The 22,358-nt window shown below is 43.2% G+C and overlaps 1 non-coding gene across 1 annotated transcript; it reads right to left on the reverse strand.

Moving 5' to 3' along the window:
* Nucleotides 1–12,436: 12,436 nt before the first annotated feature.
* TRNAW-CCA lies at nt 12,437–12,508 on the reverse strand. Its single transcript has one exon. It is a non-coding gene; the product is annotated as a tRNA-Trp (tRNA).
* Nucleotides 12,509–22,358: the final 9,850 nt, after the last annotated feature.

Here is a 22,358-nt window from a genome sequence, read left to right on the forward strand (position 1 = left end):
ATGGTTTAGCAATTAAGTGTAGTTTATTTGGTATATGACTCTTATGGACCCCTCTGGCTGTTCAAACAGAAAATAAGGCGTTGTGACTAAATCCCCATTGAGGCTGTTAACAATCCAGTGTCCCCAGTTCAAATTTTGCTGGGGCAGTGCAGAGGGTGGTAAGTTCCTGGGCAATTAAATGGTCAGTGCTCTTCATCCATCTATAGGAAACTTGGAAGATTTTCAAGAAAAGTGTCATAGCTACCCTGGTAGTGATCCAGCCTACCGGTCACCCATGTCAGTTCCCTTTGGGCAACTGAGCTAGAGAATCTGGGCTGAGCCGTTAACAATGACATTCTCACTCCCTACTGATAATTCTTGGCTTCCATGCAAACCAGTCAAAAGCTGAGACTTGCACTGGCTTAGTGCAAAGGCAGTGATGTCCAACTGTGTCTTGTGATTTGGGGGAGGTGTCCCAGGGAGACTCCTGTCCCTGCATATGCACCCCACCTATGCCTGTATTCCCCCCACTTCCCTCCACTGTATCCCCTAAGTGCTGCCTTTTCTCTCAGTTCCATGGAGATGCTTCAGTTCGATTGTGTCTGAACCTTGGCCCCATTATATCAGAATGAACCAGACCACATGAAGTACGAGAGGCCTGAAAGGAGAAAGGTGGGGTAGCAAGAGCTTGGAGGTCTGATCTCAGTTCAGATCTCTGTTCCACTTCCGAGCTTTAGTCACTCGCGAAAAATGAAGTTCACCATCCAGGTCCACCGTGAAGACACAAATGACTGACTTTATCTAAATCTGAATAGGTAGATACAACATATACCAAATGTCTAGCATGACACCTCAAACATAAGGGCATTCAATACGTGTGTGTTGATGGCTATGAGGGTGCAGTGCAAGGAAGGAAGACGAAGGCAAAGACAAACTTGGCTTCTTCTCAACCACAAATTGCACCTCTCTGTGGCTCTGGAAAGCAATATTGTGTATGGAAAGCAGCAGTGACCCCAGTGTAAATCTGTTTACTTATGGGACACATCCCTGAGAGCTGGAGTTGAACTTCTGAGCATCAGTCCGTGAAAAGCAGCTGTTTACCGAGAAGCACGTGTTGACATTTTGTTATCAGAGTGTTTATGAACGATCCCTCCATTAGGCCCTCCCATGATGTGGTGGCCAATGAAGCTTCTCAATCCCTGACAGTTTCACCAAACACAGAATCAATTCTCACAATTTTTATAACATAGCTGGACCCTCGCAACCACCTTTGGGACCTGGAGAAACAGCTTTGTCAATAGCTCAGAAGTAGACCCAGCAATCTGGGCAGTTTGCATAGGTGGGCATTACCTGCGATGCATCCTACCTGCCAGGGCTCCAGCTCAATCCTACTTCAGGCTGTTTGGCTCCTGGGGTTCTTTGCCTGGACTATGTAACCAAACCGAGAAAAAAAAAAAAAAAGAGAGAGAGAAAGAGAGAAAGCATTGCTTTAATTTTCAGCAACTGGATTTTCATAGTTGTTGAAAGCAACTCATCAAATTATCTGCTGGAGAATTCATTGTAAAAAAAAAAACAATTGTGGGATGGTCAAATGGAGAAATGCTAGCTACCTCTCTCCCCTCCTCCTCCTCCTCCTCCTCCTCCTTCTTCTCTCTCTCTCTCTATCTCCCCCCAAGCACATTAACAGCCCCTATGTTCTGCAGGTCCATTTCTGGTCCAGATCTTACCTAGCTTATCTTCCTCTGGACCACATTTCAAATAGTGGCTAATATGGAGCTCCAGGCTTCCCAGCAGTGGAATAAACAATGTTGACTTTCATTAGCTCACGCACACACCTACTAGAAGTGGAGAGATGTGCTTCTGCAGTGTAGCCCCAGGGAAGAGTCATACTGGAGACACATTTCCAAATGCAAAATGAGAGCTCCTCCATCGGAATATTTCCTCTGTGGAGAAAGGTTCTTTATTTTGCGCGTGTGATGGCAAAGCTGCCGCTGCTGTCTAAGTGGCAGAAATGTCAGAAGTGTATTGTTCGTTCTTTAATTTCCTCACTCAACACTGGGTCATTAAGCTTAACACTATCCAAGTGCTTTCCTGCCCGTATTTACCTTAAAGGATGTGCATGCCTGGTGTTTAAAATGTTGGCATCCCAAAGGGAGACACTTTATAGCCGAATCTATTTTGCTTCAAAGAAGGACCTTGAAATGCATTCCCCAAGATTTGTTGAGTGAATCCTCCACCTGGAGAGTGGTAACAGAGAAGGGAGGTGTTTAGAGGGTGACGAGGAAAGAATGAGAAATGAATGAGGAGGCTTCCGAGGCTGGGATGGGTTCTGAACTATGAATTGCCGTTTCAAGACACATTGAGCAATAGACACAGCACGTCTCCTGGGGGAGGTATTTCATACAGAAGCAAAGCTAAGCAAGGACCCCGAGGGAATGAATCTGACCACAGCCCTAGTGCCATTTACATAAAGTAAATCCGACATCTGTACACACCTGTAGGAGAATCTGGGTCTCTCTGCTTTGAGATACTGATTCAGCTAAAAACACGTAAATCAGAAACAAACCATTGTTATGGTAATTCGTGTTTTCATGGTGGTACCTGATCAAAATCACTATCAATGGAATAGTTAAATAACTTAGTCACCACATGGTGGGATTATATCCATATAACTAATCTTTGTGTTCTGGGCGCTTTCCCAGACTCCCCACCTCCCCACACATGCATGAAAAGTCTTTTTACCCCTCCGAAGCCCCTCATTATCAGGCATGAGTTTTTGCATCAGCCCCAGGATGGGCAACTGAACTAAAGACAGAAGCACCAACCAAAATGCCAGGTGGAATGGTCCTGCAGAGAACATTTGTCTACTCCCAGAAACTACAGAGGACCAGGCTTGAGAGAGAGTGGGCTTGGGGGCTGGGAAGAAGTGGAAGGGGGTAGAGGGACCACCTCGGCTAGTGAGGAAGGAGACGAAGGACTGGGAACATGGGTCCTGGGCAGGGTTGAGGGGAGCCTCAAGGACCTTTCTTCCTTCAGGGGGCCTGGGCACTGCATGGGAGGAGGTTGGGGGCCGCTAAGCCATTGTCTGATGAGCTTAACCAACCCCAGCAGCCAGCTACTCAGCTCCTGAGTCTAGGTCTCGGTTTTCCTCTTCCCATCCACCCCCCCCCCCCATGCCCAACCTGCCATGGAAGACCAAGAGTACTACAGTCCAGGAGAGGGTAGGGACGTGGCCACCTGGCAGAGGGGGCAGTGGCATGTTAGGAAAGCCAAGGTGGATATGGACAAGATTACTGTTCCTTCAGAGCGGTGGACCCATTGCCTCTTTAACATCTGTGTCCTCCTGTCTACCTATTGGGCTGAAAAACCTCGGACTTCCAGGGGTCTTGAGTCCCTGAAATCTCCTTTAGGAGCCATGAAGTTAACTCATATCTTCAATAAAACCTTACAGGCAGCTTTTGACCAGGAGGTGGGAGATAAAGTCATCACTCAAGAAAAAGCTTGAGCCTCTAGCATAGTAGTTGTCAAACTTCAGAGAACATCAGAATCACCTGGAGGGCTTCTTAAAACCCAGATGCTTTGACCCACACCTTCAGAGTTGATTCAGTAGGTCTGGGGTGGGGCCAGAGAATTTGCATTTCTAACAAGTTCCCAGGAGACACTGATGGTACTGGTCCTAGAACCACGCCTGAGAGCTATTGCTCTCCCACTCCTCTAATGGATGAATTCTTTATTGTGATCTTGAGACGTTAGTCCCATGCTTAACCCCATCTTGCCAAGGTATCTATGCTCTTAGGGGTCAAGGATAAGACCATGCCCTGCAGCTGAGACAGTCTGAAAATTATGTGTGGGTGGGGAATTACGTCTGTGGAATGTCTGCCAGGAGATGAACAAGAGCTCAGTTGGAGACGTGTGGTCTCAGGGCCTCCAAAAAACATCTCGGTCCCTTTGAGAGGCCAAGTGTTTGAAGAAAAGAGTTTCTTTTCTTTTTTAATTAATTTTTATTGGAGTATAGTTGCTTTACAGTGTTGTGTTAGTTTCTACTGTACAGCAAAATGAACCAGCCATACATATACATATATCCCCTCCCTTTTGGATTTCCCTCCCATTTAGGACACCACAGTGCATTAAGTAGAGTTCCCTGTGCTATACAGTACGTTCCCCTCAGTTGTCTATATTATGCATAGTATCAATAGTGTACATGTGTCAATCCCAATCTCCCAATTCCTCCCACCCCACCCCTTTCCCCCCAGAAAAGAGTTTCTTAATGAACGTTTTTCAGATGCTGATAAAAATGTCCCATAAAGAACAAGACAAGAATATAAGAAAATACCTCTCTGATTCTGTATGCCTCATCAGAATCAATAAATATTTATTGACTTCCCAAAATGTTTGGGGTGCTGGGAAGCAGAACCAAACATCCAAGAGACACGGGCTTTGCCCTCCAAAAAGACCGTATTCTGAAAAGAAACAGGAGAATTATCTTTGGGAGGGAAGGCAGATGTGCTTCCCATGAAAGATGCAGTTAGCCTTTCACAGTGGAAGTGGGCCTGAAAATGTGCACGTAAATTAATGCTTTTGTAAACCAAGTTAGATTCTAAATGCACGAGAGGAGCCAACTGTTTAAAGGAACCTGGCAGAGAATCCTTCTGAAAAAAGAAGAATCACTTACTAATGTGAATAATTGTCCCTCTCATTTATCAACCTTATTAGCTTTGGTTTTTTTTTTTGTTTTTGTTTTTTGGGGTTTTTTTTTGGTAAACCTGAAGGGTCTAAAAACACAAGTAAGAGGAATTTTTCTGCATTCTTACTTTGGGAAAGCAAATGATATGTTTATATCAGAGATTCATTGTTTTTTGGTTTTATTAATTAATTTTTATTGGAGTATAGTTGCTTTACAATGCTGTGTTAGTTTCTACTGTACCACAAAATGAATGAGCTATATATATACATATATCCCCTTTTTGGATTCCTTCCCATTTATGTCACCACAGTGCATTAAGTAGAGTTCCCTGTGCTATACAGTATGTTCTCATTAGTTATCTATTTAATACATAGTATCAATAGTGTATATGTGTCAATCCCAATCTCCCAATTCCTCCCACCCTCCCCGTTCCCCTTGGTATCCACACATTTGTTCTCTATGTCTGTGTCTCTATTTATGCTTTGCAAATAAGATCTATACCATTTTTTCTAGATTCCACATATATGCATTAATATATGATATTTGTTCTTCTCTTTCTGACTTACCTCACTCTGTATGACACTCTCTAGGTGCATCCATGTCTCTACAAATGACCCAATTTCATTCCTTTTTATGGCTGAGTAATATTCCATTGTATATATGTACCATGTCTTCTTTATCCATTCTCTGTTGATGGACATTCTCTGTTGATGGACATTCGATGTCTTGGCTATTGTAAAATAGTGTTGCTATGAACATTGGGGTGCATGTGTCTTTTCGAATTGCAGTTTTCTCTGGGTATATGCCCAGTAGTGGAATTTCTGGATCATATGGTAGTTCTTTTTTTAGTTTCTTAAGGAACCCCCATACTGTCTTCTACAGGGGCTGTATCAATTTACATCCCAACCAACAGTGCGTGAGGGTTCCCTTTTCTCCACGCCCTCTTCAGCATTTATTGTTTCTAGATTTTTTGATGATGGCAATTCTGACTGGTGTGAGGTGATACCTCATTGTAGTTTTGATTTGCATTTCTCTAATCATTAGTGATGTTGAGCATCTTTTCATGTGTTTGTTGGCCATCTGTATGTCTTCTTTGGAGAAATGTTTATTTAGGTCTTCCGCCCATGTTTTGATTCATTGTTAAATGAATGCCTACTCTATATTTTATTGGGTCAACTCGGGCCATCTCTTTGATTCCTTATAGTCGAAGTGTTGTTGAATCATGATTGCTGTACCATCAACTTGAGGTCAATAAAACAATGAAAGTGTTTCTATAGTCACTAAGGAATGATGACTTGTGTTAAGTATATTTTCTTGACTTTGCCTTCAAGGAGATTACACTCAAGTGGGTTGGTCAAGTGGCCAATAAGTAAACAAACTAGTAATTAATTGTAAAATATAAAATCATGTGATGGAAACAGAGGGTTGAGTTAGAGGCTAACATGAAAACAGCCTACGTAGGCAGAGTAACCCAGGAAGGCCTCCCTAAGGAGGTGACATTTAGGCTGAGTCCTGCAGAATAAGTAGGAGGCAGACATGTGAATAGCTAGAGGAACTACAGTTCATGCAAAAAAAAAAAAAGGACAGGATCAAAGGAAGTTAGAAAAGTAGATGAGGACTCTAAGAGGCAGTTTTCTAGGAATCAGATATAGCCTCATAGGCCTAGGGGAAGTTTGTCTTCTTTCTCTAGGGAAACGAGTGAATCCCACACAGTCCTGGAGCATGGAGAGTCAGGCCTGGAGTGGTGTGTTGCCTCTCTGATTCCAAGGCAATGTGTCAGGTGGAGAGATGGCTTCTGATTTCATAGGGAATTGAGGATTCTTTCAAGTACTAAAGTTATGCCTCTGTGCTAAGTAGGGTGAAATTTTCTAGGGATTTGGTTATCCAGGTTTTCTAAACGGATCTTGTATGGGGAAAAAAACCTTCTCATCTTTGCAAAACTAACTGGGTAGTGTTATAAACTGACATAAGCCAATTTGAGCATGCGTATCTATTAAGTGCTTTTTGGTAGCTATTGACAGTCCCCAGTAGTTGGAGAGGGTTGGGAATTAGCTACTCACCTGCAAACTAGCCACTGGGTTATAATGAAAGCACATTTCAGACCAAGCCCTGAACCACAGGCAAACATTTAGTAGCGAGCTGAAAACAGACCCTAAAACAAATGTGTGGTGTAAGTTCCACAAAATCCCCCCTGCCTGTCCTTGTATGTGCTCCAGCCACACCTCCCGTGGAGCCCTCACCCCAGGCAGATGAGACAGTTTTCAAGAGGGTGAATAGAGCTAATCTCACCGGGGGCACAGGCAATCCCCCTGACCATCTGCTGGACCCAGAACAGTGTGGGGCTCGTGTGTCAAGGCCCATCCCAAATGGAGAAGAAGAGAGTGCCTGCATGATTCTTATAACTACTTCAGGAAAGGGTGGGGAGCTTCTGGAAGATATTTTAGCAAAACCACATATCTTGAAAACCATTAATTGCACCAGTGAGAACCCACTTCTTATACGCATTATACTAAATAATGAGCCCCACTTCTGCCAGTGAAAACCCATTTGGGACCTTCTTTGAGCTCACTAGCAAAACGTCTGGTGTTGATGAGAGCTCAGAAGAAAGATGAGGGAGCTTTGTGGGGACCGTCAGGAGTGTGGTCTTTCTGAGTAAATGCTGGGGTTTACTCGCAAGTGTAGATTCCCTATCAAGACCACTGACTGCCCCCTGCCCAGGAGAGTAGCTTAAACCAACCAGCATATACCTAGCGTCATGCTCACTCTCCTGCAGGATTTTAGAGTAAATCGCATGCATCCAAACAGACACAGGCTGGAAAGGTCCCGGAAATGGGTGTGGGAGAAAGGAGGCTGGTAAATTGAATAATCTGATTAACCAAGAGTGATCCCATGCAGCATATCGGGATTTGCCAATTTCCAAAGAATGAAAATCCAATCAACGAGGCTTTTTTACACAAGCTCTAGAGCAGTTCAGTCTTTTAGGGTAGAGGCTGACACAGACTTTCAGCTTGGCTTGGGAACCTTGGCTGCATCTCCAGGTTAGCGGTTTTCAGGCTTTTCCTGCAAGATGACCCCTAATTTCAATGACCTCTGCTAGAAAACTGTTGTGATTTAGGGTCTGTTAATTGAAAAAAATCAATAACAATGAAAAAAGTTGTTATGGATTCAGCAATACCTTCAACTTGTCTTTTATTAATTGCAGTAGCATCACACACACACATTTGAAAAAGAATGTAGGAGGTTAGATTCAAAAGTAAGGGGAAATCAGAGAGGCAATACCCCAGGTAGAGCCCAGCTATGTTGGAGACCCATGAAATTTCTCTCTCTAAGTCAGTTCAATACCAACAGCCTCTTCTTCCTTCTCCCTCCTCCCCACGCCGGAGTCGATGGCTTTTTCTGCAGCTGAGTCCAGGATAAAATGGGCTGCTTATATTTACAGTAATATTTACAGAAAACTATGTACGTTTCTTAAACACTGGGGTCGCACACTTCCTGTGGCAAGATGCTGACACTGAGAGGCCCTAAGAACTGTGACCCATGGAGGACTCAGCTGCTCTGCACATCCTGTCTGATGGTCACCAGAAGGCATGAGGTTGCCTTGTGGAATGGCATGTGGAGCTGCTTGTATATATGATCAGTTCAACACAATGAGAGTCCCTGGAGTCTGGATGCAAGCTGGACCCTGCTGAAAATACTCCCTGAGATCCCAGCCAGCCATGACTGTAGGTCATTAGTTAACACGCAGATAAGTGTGATGCAAACAATAGATAGAAAAGAAGTAATCATCTTGCAATATAAACGTGTATCGCACCAACCCGTTGTACACCTTAAATTTATGCAATGCTGTGTGTCAATTATATATCAATAATGCTGGAAAGAATTTTAATAAAACAAATTTTAAAAATAATAAGAAAAGGGGAGTGTCCCAAGACCCAGTGCCTGAATACTGTGGATAAGAACCAGTGGCTCTTTGTTTCTTGTGGAAATTTTATCATCTTGATCATCATCGAAAGTATGCTTTCAGCTCCCGAAGGTGCGTGGCCGGGACATGCAGTGTACCCAGAAAGAGTACATTCCTATAATGGGAAATAAAAGCTAAAGCAGTAGGAGCTGGCATCACTCAGCCCCACATCCTGGCTGCAGAACCTTGGGCAGGTCACGTGACTGCCCTGAGCCACATCGTGTGATTAAATGAGGTGATCCGATAAAGCATAGTAAGTGCTCAATAAATGGAGGTGATCACATTCGTCCTTAGACTCTGGGTGTAAAATTATTGCAGCAGAGCAGCGACAGCAAACCACAAAGCATTATGCGAAATGAAATTGTTTTGGCCGTGTATGTTTTCATTTGCAGAGCAGATACTCCTGTGGCGCTGTATGTCTGCTGGTGCCGAGTAGCAAATGGGATTTGTTTAGTATCAGAATCTTCCCTATCAGCCAGACATTTATGTATTTTTTATGTTGGAAAAGAAATATCATCTTGCATAACACTTGAAGAAAGGTAGCTACTTACCCATTCTCCCTTTCTTGTTATTCCTGAGTGAAAGCTAATGGGAATGATAACATTTTGCTGTGGTGTTTAAATGGAAGGCATTCTAAGGTGTCTAGCCGCTCAGTATCATATAGACATTTAAATATAGCGTGGGGGTGGGAATCAACCCACCATCAAGATCTTTTTAACTGGTAATTGGTTTCCTATCCATCAATCGTCCATTCCATAAGCTTCTGTCTGTTTCAGAGATAACAGAGTGGAGGAGCCTTGTAGGAACTGGAGGTGGCAGGTCCAAGGGGCCAGCACATCAGTGGAAAGACCGTGCATTATGAGGGCTCTCAGTCCCACTCTCCTTTGGCTCAAAGAAAATGCTCTCCATGGCAACAATGACAGTCAGAAGATGTAAGGAATAGAAATTCTGCCAAGCGGAGAATCCAGCCTCTACCCCCTTCAATTTTCAATGATCCCAACTCCTTGTACTCCACTTTTCACAATGGGACAGGTCACTGGCAATAGTAGGTGGTGCCCATACAGACGACTTAACGCTGAGCCTACTGGTGAGTCATGGGTGGGCTTTACTGCCTGGGCAGTAGAACCAGGGTTTCAAAACATAATGACTGTTTTGGGCAGACAAGAGACTTTCCTCTTGGGGAGAGCCACTGTAATTCCACTGCCAAAAAGTTAGGCTCCAAGCACATAGTAACAACTCACCTATTTGATTCAAGTCTAGGCTTTTCAACCTCGGCACTATTGGCATTTGGGTATCATTCTTTGTCATGGAGACTGTCCTGTGTATTGTAGGATGTTTAGCAGCATCCCTGGTCTCTACCCATTAGATGCCAGTAGTACCCCCCTCCCCAAATGTGATAACTAAGAATGCCTCCAGACATTGCCAAATGTCCCCTGGAGGGCAGAATCTCCCCAGCTGAGAACCACTGGTTTATGTATTGTCTATGGCCTAATAGGGACCAGTATTTTGAAATCCATTTCTTCATGTGTTCATCCATCTGTTCATTCAGTGAATATTCAGTAAGCCCCTACTATGTAACAGGTGCTGTTCTAAGCACTGAGGATTCATCAGTGAACCAGGTTCGTGCTCTAGGGGAGCTGATGTTCTGGGAGGGACACAAGATGTAAACAAACATAAACAAGATAGTTGTGGAGTTTCTCTCATTCAGAACTGATAAATTTCATGGAACATAATTATCAATGTTGGAAATAAAATTCAGTTATTTAATTCTTACTGCAAAAATTAATTTGAAGCTAGCCACAATAAAAGGCTTATTTAAAAGAAGGGTAAATGGACCAAAGCCAAATAAAGATATGGACATATTTTAGATTCTGATAAACAAATAAATAGATAAATTTCATTGGTTATTTTTCCCCTAGTTACAAGAAAATCTGCTACATGTAAAGAAAAATAAACATTATAGCAAGTTTTGATTTAGACTAATCATGTATTAAGCACCTACTATATGCATTTATCTTGCTCTGGAGACAAAGTGGTGAGAAAAACAGGCAAAATTCTCTGCCACCCGAAGCTTATATTCTAGTGGGAAAGACAGAAAATAAGATAAATAAGTAAAATGCATAAATAAGTAAAATGATCTATGGTATAAACTTCTAAGAAAGAAACCCCACCTCGCTGGGAAGGGGGAAATAATACGAGTTGAAGGGAGTTACAGTGTCATCTAGGGAGGCCTCACTGAGACGGGTCATTTGAGTAGAGATCTAAGGGAGGTGAGAGAGCAAGTGTGCAGATATTTGGGGGAAGAACATTCCATGCAGAGGGAACAGCAAGTGTGAGATCCCCAAGGGAGGACAGCCCTCGTGCTGCTGGTGGAGGTGAATGCAGAGAGGCGACGAGGCCAGGTCATCATGAGGACCTTAGCTTTGACTCGGAGCGAGGCAGGAGCCCTTGAAAGTCCACGCAGAGGGGGCTGCTCTGGCGGATGTGTTGAGAGTTGGCTGGGGTGGGGTTTATAAGCAGGAGGCCATTGCCATACCCAGGAAGAGGCGGGAGGGCCTTGGATTAGCAGGGAGCCTGGAGGTGGTGCAGAGAGGCTGGTCGCACTCTCCTGGCTCTCCTCCTCTGAGCTGGCTGCTCCTCGGTCACTTCTGAGGGGTCCTCTAAGGCTCTGGCTCTAAATGGTGCAGTCCCCAGGCTCAGCCCTCAGACCTCTTCTCTTCACTACTGACACTCACTTCTTGGTCATCTCATCTCATATTTATATCCGCAGCCACTCTCTCCCCAGACTCACAGAGACAGCGAACCACCTCACAGCTTGGACATCCAATAGGCATCTTGACCTTAACTGACTCAACACCCAACCTGCTCCTCCCATCTGTCCTCTGTCTCGGCCAGTGGACATCCCACTCTTCTCACCACCCATTCATTCCTTCTCCCACACCCATTTCTGATCTGCCAGGAAATCCTATTGGCACCACCTTCAAAATATAATCAGAAAAGTGATTAGAAAGGAAGAGTCCCCAGAAATCTCACCATCTCCATTAACAGCCGGTGTAAGCCGCCCACTTATTAACTTTGTGTATATAATCAGTGACAGATATGGAATTGAGAGACACATACCGGGACCCTGACTTCTCACAGCATTTAGGCATTTGGTTATTCTCTTTTTGGGGGGCCAGGGTATTTCTGAGTCTTTTATTCCTCTTTTGCAGCCTTCACAATTTCAACCCCAGACATTAATTGGTAGATATAGGGTTACAGTACTTGCATGCACAATTCTCAGCCTCATGTCTTCAGATCCCTGCCTGGAACAAATCATTACCAGGTAGCCATGGATTCTGGCATCCAGGAGCATGACTTGTCCTTGGGAGCTGCCACAGATTCCAGCAGCAACAGGCTCCTTCAGTGTCATGGAAAGTATTATGAGTGTGGCCAAGGTGTGGAAGCAGAAGGTCGTCTCTGCTTTTCCTCCATTAAATATAGTTCTCACCTCTTCACCTCCTGAGCCAAAGTCTTCAGAGACAGGCTGTCTTAGTCCATTAGGCTGCTGTAACAAAAATACCACAGACTGGGTGGCTTAAACAATGAACATTTATTTCTCATGGCTCTGGAGGCTGAGATGTCCAAGATCAAGACACCAGCAGATCTACTGTCTGGTGAAGGACTGCTTCCTTGTTCATAGCCATCTTCTTGCTGTAACCTCACATGGTGGAAGAGACAAGGGAGCTCTCTGGGTCTCTTTTTATTTATTTACTTTTAATTTTTTTAAATTTTTACATCTTGGCCGTGCCGTGCAGCATGCGGGATCTTAGTTCCCCAAGCAGGGATCGAACCTGCGCCCCTGCATTGGAAGCACGGTGTCTTAACCACTGGACCACCAAGGAAGTTCTGGATCTCTTTTGTAAGGGCACTAATACCATTCATGAGGGCTCCACCCTTATGACCTAGTCACCTTCAAAAGGTCCCACCTCTTGATATCATCACCTTGGGGTTAGTATTTCAACATATGAATTTTGGGGGAGTACAAACATTTAATTTATAACACAGACTTTCAGAGAAGACAAGAAAATCATAAAGAGCAAAAAAGTTATTTCTTTTTCAAATGTTTTGGAGGGAGAAGGTAAGGATATATAAGGTAGCAATGTATATATATAGTATATCCTGTAATGACTCATCTTTCTCAAGTCTCTGTGATGCCTCTAAGAGGGAGAAATTGAAGGGTACCCTACCTTGACTCTTAGAGGTGGTACATTTTAATCTCTCCTATTGCTTGGATTTAGTTCATATTTGATTAGTCAGTCTTCAGGCATTTAGTAAAGGCTTACTTCGTGCCAGCCCCTGTGCAGAGTGCTGGAGACCCAGCATCCAACAAGGCAGACAGGGTCTCTGGCCTTATTGAGCCTCGATCTAGCCTAAGGTTTCCAAACGGTGGCGCTATTGACATCTGGAGCCAGATAGCACTCTGTTTGGGGGGTGGGGAGGGGTGGGAGACTACCCTGTACATTGTAGGATGTTTAGCAGCATCCCTCCCCTCTACCCACGAGATGCCAGCAGCAAACCCTCCTCCCAGTTATGACAAGCAAGAATGTCTCCAGACATTGTTGCCTGGGGTGAGAGGGGTGGGAGCAAAATTGCCCTGAGAACTGCTGGTCTAGCCCAATTGAATCAGAATCCTGTCTCTTTTTGGAATTCCCCAGGTGATTCTAACGGGGGCCAAGCAGAGCACCACCACTTCAGTCTACAGAATAAGTGCATCTGTATTCAAGTTGGGGGGCTTCTGGTGGAAATGGAGGACAGTGTTTGCCCTTGGCTTGCCTTCTGCCCTGGGAATGTGTTTTGATGTGTGCAGTGGGTGATACACACATGGTCAAGTGCAGGGAGAAGGGAGCATTCTACAGCCCAGCAGGCTGTTTTTCACTGCTGGATAATTTGTCCAAACTCAAACATTGTGTCCTTTAAGGTCCTAAAACAGCTGCTCTGAGCTCTATTGCAGACATTCATCAAGGCCAAACCAAAAGGCCAGCCTTCACACACAGGCTACAGAGCCTATCAAAGCCTCTGTAGAGGTCAGAGCCCCAAATAGGCACTTTCTCAAACCTCTTCGCCCAAGGAACCCCTTTGTATGGCACTTCTTATTTGTCTATTCCACAAATTTGAGAACCCTGAGATAATTCCTGTAAAGCATTTAAGTACCTGGCTCAGAGTAGATGCTCACGAAATGGTAGGTATTGCTGTATTAGTATCATTATAATAGTTACATCAGTATATAGCAAGAACAAATGTATATAAATAAAAACATTTAGGTCATAACCTCTTGCATACATAGTTTAGTTTTAGAGGAGTCACGTGGTGCTAAGCCTCTTCCCTGTGCCTCCAGGACTGTGAAGATAAACCATGCTTCTAACATCAGGGAAACACAGGCTTTGTATGTAACAGTTCACAGTGAAATGCAGTCTCACAATGAGTTTGCTGTAACTGGTGTCCGGCCATTCCGTGCTTCTTCCAGGGCGTACATTTGCAGGAGTAACTTGTGCTGCCCTCCCCAGCACAAGTACTTTAATTAATATTAAGTTAATTAATATTTTGCTCCCTGAGATTTAGCATTGACAGATGTTTTCTCAGAAGGCCTCCGGGACACCATTGCTATCATACAATACCTGAATCGGGTGAATCTTATGAAATCCATGGAAAGCTGAACCTGCAAACTCCTCGTGTGGAGGGAAGTTTTTGAAAAAAGCAGTTGGGAAGCCCTTTAAACTAATTTTAATGATACCAGGAGACTTAAAGCTTTGCTGTAAGGATTTGATGATCAAAGGCAAGCCGTCCCAACTGGCATTTATCTGACACTGTGCAGCTGCTTCAGGCTTTTTGATGTCCTCCTGCCATCACACAGGCAGGATGGAGGAAAAGCTCAGTTCTGATGGCAGGGACTCTCCACCCCCCAGCAGCACAAGGGTGTGCTTAGTAAGAGAATCAGTGTTCATGATGCTGATTTCTTGTTTCCTTAGTAGGCTCACAAGGTGTGGGAGCTTGTAAGGGGGTTAAAATGTCACGTATTCTTATATCCATGGGAATGACAATGGCCTGGGACCCGGGGACCCTCTTGCCATCCCTGCCATTTCAGCAGACAAATTGATTTCCAATATTCTCCTGGCCAGACTATTTCAAGGTTCTCAGTAAATAAATAGTGAGGGGCCCTTGGATGAGGTGGGGTGGGAAGGTCTCCTGTCCAGTGATTGAAGGAAACAAGTGAAGAGCTTGTTGAAAACTACACCAACATTATATAATAATATGTGCTGGTATTTGGTTGATATTTACTATATTTATAATCTGGAACCTTATACATACATATATAATATACATATACAGACGTATATATAATATACATTTACTTACATAATCACATATTCACGTATAATCATCATGACCCCTCTGGGTTATGGGTAGAAGGTAGTTTCTATTTGCCCCATTAAACTGGGAGGTTAAGTAGCTTGCCTAAGATCTCAACACTCTCCTTCACTAAGTGATACTGTCATTGTTTCCCTTCATTAAAGAAAAGAGAACAATCCCACTGGTTATCACCACCTTTGTATGCTGGGCATGGCATTAGGTCTTTACATATATTATCTCGCTGAAAGCTCTCAAGAACTCTATGAGATAGGCAGGAAGTGTTCCTGTTTTATGCATATGGGAACAGCAGCAGATAAGTTTGACTAATAATATACCCAACGTCACTCAGCTGGTGAGTGACAGAACTGGGATGTGACCCAGGTCTGTGGACTTGAGAACCTCTGCTTGGTGCAATCTTTGTGCTTCCAGGATAAGTTAAGTCCTAGGCTGGGAGCTCTTTGAGGTCAAAGACCGTCTAACTCATCTCTGTCTCCCCAGAACCTCGTACTGGGCCTGGTACAGAACAGGCTCTAATTAGAGCTGAAGAATGAAAGAAGGGAGGGGAGGTGAGAGAAAGAGAAGGAGGCCCCAAGAGGAGGGGGAGGGAAGGAAGAAGAGAAGGAGGGAGAGGAAAGGGAGGGAAGGAAGTGGTTCTGTTTTAGAGGCATCTCCTTATCTCCACAAATAGAATAGGAGTCTCTGTTGACATATAAGCCATATCATTGGGTTCTCCACCATCACTACTGTTTTTTTGGAAAATAGAGTCTTGGCAGGAAACAGATGGTGCAGTCAAATGGGATCATTGAGGAGATTTTAATTTAGGGTCTATTTACAAAGGTAAGATCAGGTTTAAGGGAGATCAGTAAGAGCCAGGGAAGCACTCTGGGCTGATCGAGTGCTCTTATGACTAGGGGTCAGGCAGTGGTTCTTAGAAACCAGAGAACGAGTTGTGCTGGGACTGGTGGGAACTGTGGCCCCTGGTGGGTGAGGCAGCTGCTGCCCAGCTGTTACAAAGGACAGCTGGGGGACTAACGTACCCCACTCCTTCCTTCTCACCTTTCGGTCCCCTGCCAGTGCCTGCACCCTAATCATGGCCAACACGGTAAGAAGCAGGAAGGCAAGGGCATACTTGATCCAGAAATTCAGCCTCCCAGGGAAAGATGAGAGTGGATTTGGAGAGGCAACAAGAATATCTCAGACAGAGTTAGGAGAGGGATATGTAAGGTATCCAACAACCTGAATAGCACTGACCAGTCAGAGCAGCACCAGCCATAATGAGGCTTCGTAGGACTTAAGTCTTACACTGGTGCACCCTGAAGGTGAGTCCTTGGATAAAGTATGCTCATGCCTCCAGGGCAATTCACATGACTGTACACACAGTTGCTTTGCCTTGGTCACCTATAGGAATTGCTGAGGTCTCAGCTGTGGCTTAGACAGGGCAGAGCCAAGTTCCCACCGGCCACAAACTGTGACCATATGGCTCAGACATGGGGGCTCAAAAAAAGGATAGTGAAAGACCAATGTCTGACACCTTTTCAAACTTGTGAAAGTTCCAGAGCTTTGGAGAAACGCTCCCATCAGACTCACTCCCCAAACACATGACAGTTTTCAAAACTATTTTGACAGATAAAATTGCAGATAATTAGCCTGGCTCTGCCAACTTGAAATTACTGGAGATAATTTCTATGGCTGTGTACTTGAGTTTCTGGAAGATAATCTAAAATGGAGAAACGGGCTAGTGTTGTCCTCATCTTACCCCTTCGACACATCATTATAAGTGTAGAAGAAAACTTTGGGTTGGTCATAAACATCTATGATAAATGCGGGGAAGTATGCCACTCAATTAAAGCTGTACAGCCTGGGTCTGTTTATAGCGGTAAGATTGAAAAAGTGCTGTCACCTAAATGTCTTTCCACTTATGTCAGCCATCTTTTTAGACAGATTCCATTTTCTCTGCTCTATGAGTCTTTTTTTACTTAGAACAAGATTGACATCTAAAAATTAAATAAGATATATAGAAAGTTCCATCTCTGTTCCTATATACTCCTCCTTCAGTGATTTCAGTGACATTGGATTTTGAAGGTTTACTTCTCCCTCTTTTCAAGAGCCTAGAGTCAGTGTGCCTCTGTAAGACTTACGTGGATTGATTTCAGTAATGGCCCCACTTCAGTTCTCCCTGTATCTGGACCCTTTATCATGTGACATTATGAGAGGAACTCCCATGAAGTTGGAGTATATTTTCTCACCCCATGTGCCTTAGTCAACTTGGGCTGCCATAGCAAAATACCATAGAGTGGGTGGCCTAAACAACAGAAATGTATTTCTCACAGTTCTGAAGGCTAAAAGTCCAAGATCAGGGTGCCTGCTTGGTTGGGTTCTGGAGAGACCTCTCTTCTTGATTTGCAGATACCACCTTCTTGGGTCCTCACATGGCAGAGAGAGAGAGAGCTCGGGTCTCTTCCTCTTCTTATAGGGACATTAATCCCATCGTGGGGTGCCTACCCTCATGACCTCATCTAAACCTAATTGCCCTACCTCCCAATATAGTCACACTGGGGGTTGGCTTCAACATGTGAATTTGCCAGGGACACAAACATTCACTCCATGACATCATGTGACTCACGTTGACCAGTAGAAGAAGGTGGAATAACAGTGTGCCAGTTCTGAGACTAGGCTTCAAAAGTCCTTACGTGACTCCTCTTGCTCTCTTGCATCACTGGAAGAGAATAAGAGACTTATGGAGCTAAACTGCCCCAGCTGAGGTGGCCCAGCCATTTCCAGCCTAGGACAAAGCTTGCAGTTGAGCTGTAGCTGCACGAATGAGCCTAGCGAAGATAAACAAAGCCCAGCTTACACCAGCTGACTCCCTAACCTACCTACAAATTCGTGAGTTATAGTAATAAATGATTGTGGTTTTATGCTGCTGGGTATTGGAATGTTTTGTTATGCAGCAATAGCTAACTGATACAGCTTAATTACTGGATAGTCATTATGATTTATACTCTTCCTAGAAAGGAAGTTGAGTGGAGTGTTTAAATGCATGGAGTATATCCAGACTTCTTGAATTTTATTCCTGCCTCTGCTACTTACTATTTGTGTGACCTTAGGCAAGAAGCCTCAATTTCCTCATCTATGAAATGGATATAATAGCAGTATCATACAGGGCAATTATGAGTATTAAATGGGTTAATGCATATAAAGTACTTCAAACAGTGCCTGATACAGAGGAAGTACTGAAGAAGTGTTTGCTGTTATTCCTTCCAAAGGGCTTGAGACTTGGAGAAAGCAGGCTGGAGGTGAGGTTGGTTAAGGCCCAGGTGGCATTAACTCCACTGTTAAATAAAAGGGATGTTCCATTTTAGCATGAGATGAGCTCACGTTTCTAAAAATAGGAAATGCAATCAAGATTGCTTTAGAATTCTGAGAGGACTATTTTTTTGTTTTTATCTTCTCTGAGGAATAGGCATTAACCTTTTGATGGCATTACTCCTTCTCCCCATGTAGAAGTGATGGGGAAGAGAGAAGCCATCAACCAAGTGACTCCAGTGTGGACAGTCACCTGAAGGGTACAGACCCCTTTTTGTTTCCTCCCTCTTCTCCCCACATCTAGGCCTTGGTGTTCTTATATACTTTTGCAACCAGATAACCCAGGAATTTCATCTCTTCCAAAGTCTTGGGGCTGCCACCACCACCACCACCACAGATGCCCGGAATCTCATTGTGTCCTTCCCCACACAGAGCACTTGCTACCTCTGGACAAGGATTTTTATATAACAGGTAATTTGTTAATAAATGACCTCTCCTAGGTAACCTTTCTGCTGCTAACCAAATATGTTTCTTAAATAATATTTCATCATGGAATAGTGAATTTAATGATAGGAAACCCAAACACCCTCATAGTCATTGGTAAAGATAATTTAAGGACAAATAGGCATTCAGCACTCCCATGACAACACACACGTGGCCACCCATTAGGACCAATCCTGGGCATTGAGATGGATTCATGACTCACCAGTGGGAGGCATTTGAGGTCAGTCACATGACTATCTCAAAGCCATCAGGAATGACCTACCTGCCCCTATTTTGCCACCTGAGAATCTTTGCATGTGCTGTTCCCTCCAGTCAATACTGATTCCCCCTCCCTCATCCTCTGCCCTGCAATCGTAAGCCTGACCTATTCTTCAAGGCTACCTTGTTCCATATCACCTCTGGTAGAAGGGCTTCCCTGAGGCTCTGTTTGTCACTTACCTCTTCCTCCTCTGGCTTCCTCATAACCCTTTATGAATGAATTGCTCCAATACCATACCAGGCTGTGAGCTCCTTGTAGACAGTAGCCATGTCATATTCATCTCATCATCTCTCACATAACTTAGTAGACTTACATAACAAGCGCTCAGTAAATAGTTGTTCAATTAAAAAAAAAAAGAATGAGCGATTTCACAGTCATTTCATCCATTTGGTGGATGACACCTGCACTCCTTCCCAAATATGTGATAATCCCCAAAACCCAGGCCTCTGGTAAGTTCCCCTGGCTTCCAGATGTACTGAACAATTTCTCCTATGCTCCTTGGGGTATGTGGGAGAGGGACAAAGTGTTTGGGGAACACTTTCACTCACAAGTCTTTCTTTGATGCCAGCTCAGGCAGTATTTGTCCTAAAAGAATCACAGAGGAGGAAATATAAGCATATTTAATAGCGATGTGAAAATAACTTGGCCAAGAGAAGTCCCATTGTCAATGAATTTGAAGCTTGTCAAGCCAGGCTTTCAGTGTTGTGCTCCTTGTATTTTAAGCTCTTGTAAATCATAAAGTCATAGAGCTAGACAGACAATTAGAAATCATCTTGTCTAGTCCACCCATTAGAATATGCATTCCTTGGGAGATGCTTTCTCTCAGAGTCCATGCATTGTACAGATGCATGTAGCCCAAGGACACAGAACCAGTAGTAGGGCTGGGACTGAAATCCAGCTCTCCAGCTTCTTAACCAGTATTCATTCACCTCCCCACACTCAGCTGGTATGGCAGGGAGGGAAAGGGTCCCTGTGTCCAAGCTATGCCACTGACTGTAACAGGTACTGTAATTACTTGTGTACAGAGTAATAAACCTCTGTGATAAGTATGTTAATGCAGAAGCTTTATTCGGGCCATTAATCCCCAAAAACATCCATAAATATTTTTACCTAGCTGTGCTCTCCCAGGCTTGGCCCTTGCTGCACTGCCTATCACTTTGGAGCCTAAGTAATGGCATTTCTTGCATAAGAGCAAGGCTCTGCCAGATGTGGCTAGATCATAAGAATTAGCATCAGAAACAGATTAAACATAAAAACATTTTTTTCTCATGGTATTCCTATTTGCCTGGTGTGTGTGTGTGTCTGTATTTGGGTTGTGGAGCACGGGCAATAACGTTATATAGACATTCATTTAACAAATGCACGCTGAACATCTAAGAGAAAGGCCTGTGCTAGGCACTTTGAGAGGGATGGGGATGTGTCCCAAAAAATGGAGCATAGCTCTAGAGCCTGCGAGCCACAACTGCTGAGCCCGCAAGCCACAACTACTGAAGCCTGTGTGCCTAGAGCCTGTGCTCCGCAACAAGAGAAGCCACCGCAATGAGAAGCCCGCGCACCGCAACGAAGAGAAACAACTAGAGAAAGCCCGCACACAGAAACGAAGACCCAATGCAGCCAAAAATAAATAAATTTTTTTTAAAATGGAGCATAAATGCTGCAAGCATGGAAGAAACAAATTGGTCTGAGGCTGCCAGGGAGAGAGCGAGTGCAGTGGATTTCCTAAGAGGGTAAGGGGGTGGGTGGTGGAGAGGGAAGGATTCAAATTAGGCTTCAGAGAGGTGATGACATTTGAATGAGATCTGGAAACTTAGGAATTTTTCAAATCAGGAAAGAGAATTCCTAGTAGAGAGGATAACCCTGAGCCCAGAAGGTGATAAACAGTTTTACCAAAACTTGAAAAAGAAGATAAAACTTTTCTTATACAAATTGTTCAGAAGAAGCACAAAAGTAAAGAAGACCAACTTTATGAGGCTTCCAGTGTAAGAAAGTATAATTATAGGTCAGTCTGATTTATAGAACACAGATGGAAGAATCCTAAATAAGGTATCAGCAAATTGAATCCAGAAGATTATTACAATAAATACATTGTGACTAATGAGTTTTACACTAAGAATGCAAGGATGGTATGAAGCCTTAAAATCTATCAGTGTAACTCAACACATTAACCAATTAAAGGAAAATAACATGATTAATTCAGTAGATGTGGAATAGTGATCCACATCCAGATGTGGAATAGTGATCCAACTATGTGGAATAGTTGATATATTTCAACACATTTATAATTGTTTAAAAAATAGGAAACATTTTACCAAACTGAAAATAGATAAAAATTTCATTAGCCTGATAAAATAACTGCCAAAACTTGGAAACAAACATCATTTTCGACAGTGAATTGTAGAAGCATTCCCAGTAAAGCTCAGAACAAGGCAAGGACTCCTGCTTTCACATTTATTTTTCAACATTATATTTGAAGTTTTTGCCAATACAGTACAACAAGAAAAAGATTTAAAAAGCATAAGAATTGAAAAGGCAAACACAGTATTTTCATTTGCAGAAGTTATAACTGTCTATGTAGAAAAAATAAGATTTGTGCATAAAATTTTAGAACCAGAATTAAAAACGGTTGTTGCATACAAGGTCCATGTCTTTAAAGAAATGAATAGCTTTCTTACAAACCATAAAATATATTAGAAAATATAATTTCAAAAATAGCCTGTTTATAATATCAACAAATTTATGAGACAGTATTTTTTTAAAGATATTTATTGAGATGCTTAAGCACCTACAGCACATTTTTTAAAATATTTATTTATTTATTATTTATTTATTTTGTCTGCTCTGGGTCTTAGTTATGGCACATGGGATCTTCGCTGCAGCATGCAGGATCTTATAGTTGCAGCATGTGGACTCTTAGTTGCAGCATGCATGCAGGATCTAGTTCCCTGACCAGGAATCCAACCCAGGGCCCCTGCATTGGGAGCACAGAGTCCTACCCACTGGACCACAAGGGTAGTCCCTGAGACAGTATTAATAATTGTTATTACTGAGTTCTTTCCAGGGTTCTAAGGATTTACATCTTCTATCTTTACTCCCTTAACAATTCTATGATCTATTCTAACTATGAATAAATCTAACAAAAGACTTAGAAGAACTTTATAGACAAAATTTAAAAATGGTATTAAAGTACATAAAGGACTCAAATAAATAGAATGCATATAATATTGTTTGATCAGAGAATCAACATATAAAATCATAAATATCAATTTTCCCCAAAT

Source organism: Balaenoptera musculus, chromosome 1 (genome assembly GCF_009873245.2).
Source record: "Balaenoptera musculus isolate JJ_BM4_2016_0621 chromosome 1, mBalMus1.pri.v3, whole genome shotgun sequence".
NCBI lineage: Eukaryota > Metazoa > Chordata > Mammalia > Artiodactyla > Balaenopteridae > Balaenoptera > Balaenoptera musculus.